The sequence below is a fragment of the Myotis brandtii genome, unplaced genomic scaffold (genome assembly GCF_000412655.1).
Source record: "Myotis brandtii unplaced genomic scaffold, ASM41265v1 scaffold1031, whole genome shotgun sequence".
Classification (NCBI taxonomy): Eukaryota; Metazoa; Chordata; class Mammalia; order Chiroptera; family Vespertilionidae; genus Myotis; species Myotis brandtii.
Genome location: NW_005353465.1, coordinates 19,488 through 21,646, shown reverse-complemented (window position 1 = coordinate 21,646; position 2,159 = coordinate 19,488). Strand labels below are relative to the sequence as shown.

The following is a 2,159-nucleotide window of genomic DNA, read 5'->3' as shown; positions in this document are numbered from 1 at the left end:
AAACCTTTAAAGGTGTATTGAGAAACACCAGGCTTAAAGAAAACAACTCACTGTTTGTCTTTACCCAAACAGATGTGGATAATGTAAACCCCCACAAACTGACTCGATAATGCAGATTGTTTTGCTTATCTGGTCAATGGACAAAAAAGCAAGAACTTATGGTCTTCAGCTCCAATCTTTCATTCATTTCTTATTGCTGGAATTGTATATTCATTTCTTCTTTTTGGACAACTGAACTGGATGATGGTAAAGGCGGTAAGCTGACCTTTACTCAGGCCGGGCCCTGCTCAGCCTCAGACAAACAAATTCTTAGCTGGTGAATCAGCTGCTTTTGTCTCTTTGCCATGTTGTGATTTAGGTTTTTCTGGGCATCTGTAGAAGTAATTGAAGTTGCGGTGGTACTGATATTGAGGTGGATGCTGACCTTGGGTCTCATCTCCTTGGTTTTCCTTCTCCTCTTTATTGCTGTCCTCTGTGCTGTCTTTGGTGAGGATTGTCCCTGAGGAATCATGATCTATAACCCCGATACATATTCTGTTTATTGGCCTACCTTGTTCTCCTGAATTCTGGTTGTCAGCACCCTCCATCACGACTTCCTGCACAGGGGAGCTGGGGTAATGTGGTCAGTGCTCAGAGGGTTTCCACAGGTAGTAAGGTGAGAACTGTGGTCTGAGGTAGGCTGGCACTATTGGGCCTGGCCTTCACGATCACTTTTCCAGCCTTTGTTTTTTCCCCCCCTATTCTTACTGTTCTGGTAATTCTGGTAATTGCATGGAGGATCCCTACATGTAGGTAGCATATAATAGATACACTCTACTGTATATTTACTGCCTTGCACTGGGGGAACTCCACCAGGGCCTGAAACATTTTCTGCCCCCATATCCTTTTCTCCTCAACAATTTCAGACTCTATGCATGGTCTGTCTATCTCTCACACTGCAAAGGTGGATACATGTTGTATCATATATTAGTACTCATTCCTTTTTATTACTAAACTAGTGGCCCAGTGCATGGATTCATGCACATTGAAAGGAAATTAATTAGAAGAGATATTTTAATATCACTATTTGTCCTTTCTCTGTAATGGAAGTGTCAACCAAATTCACGATCAACAACGACAGATTGAAACACACACGTTTATTTTTAAATTGCCAGTGCGCATCATATGTACTGCCGGTCGGTCGTTTGGATGGTAGGACATACATACAGTTGGTCACTTAGCTTTTTATATATATAGATAATATTGCATTTTATGGCTATACCACATTTTGTTTATCCATTTGTCAATTAATAGACATTTTGATTATTTCTACTTTTTGGCTATCTTACCTAATAATAGACAAACATGCAAATTGACCATACCTTCGCTATGCCCACCAGCCAATTGGCGATTGCGGGAGCTGGGGGTCCCCTGCCCAGGCCTAACGCCTTGGTCAGAGGCATTAGGTCTGGGCAGTGGTGGAGCCCATGATGGCGGGGAGCAGGGAGGGAGCCGGCGATGGCAGGGAGCAGGGACAGAGCCAGCAATCATGGAGAGCAGGGGCGGATCCGATGATTGCGGGAGCTGGGGGTCCCCTGCCCAGGCCTAACGCCTTGGTCAGAGGCATTAGGTCTGGGCAGTGGTGGAGCCCATGATGGCGGGGAGCAGGGAGGGAGCCGGCGATGGCAGGGAGCAGGGACAGAGCCAGCAATCATGGAGAGCAGGGGCGGATCCGATGATTGCGGGAGCTGGGGGTCCCCTGCCCAGGCCTAACGACTGGGCCACAAGTGTTAGGCCTGGGCAGCGGTGGAGCTGGCAATTGCAAGAGCTGGTGGTCCCCTGCCTAGGCCTAATGACTCGGCCAGAGGCGTTAGGCCTGGGCAGGGGCCGAGCCGGCAATTGGTGTGAACTACAGAGGAAACACCTTTTCTGACTGTTCATTGGCTAAACTCCCTGTATGCCACTGGTAATATTCTTAGTAACTTGGGTAATAAGAATCCAATAAGGTGATCTAGGGTTTTTCCACCACACTCCTGGATAAAATAAGGAAGGTCCGCTGCTGGAGTACTAAGAAATGTCATATCCTGCCCTAGTTGGTTTTGCTCAGTGGATAATGCCTCGGCCTGCCCACTGCAGGGTCTGGGTTCAATTCTGACTAAGGGCGTGTACCTAGGTTGCAG

The 2,159-nt window shown here is 47.3% G+C and overlaps 1 pseudogene; it reads right to left on the bottom strand.

Moving 5' to 3' along the window:
- Positions 1–293: 293 nt before the first annotated feature.
- Positions 294–880, bottom strand: LOC102244070 (annotated as a pseudogene).
- Between the last annotated feature and the right edge of the window lie 1,279 nt (positions 881–2,159).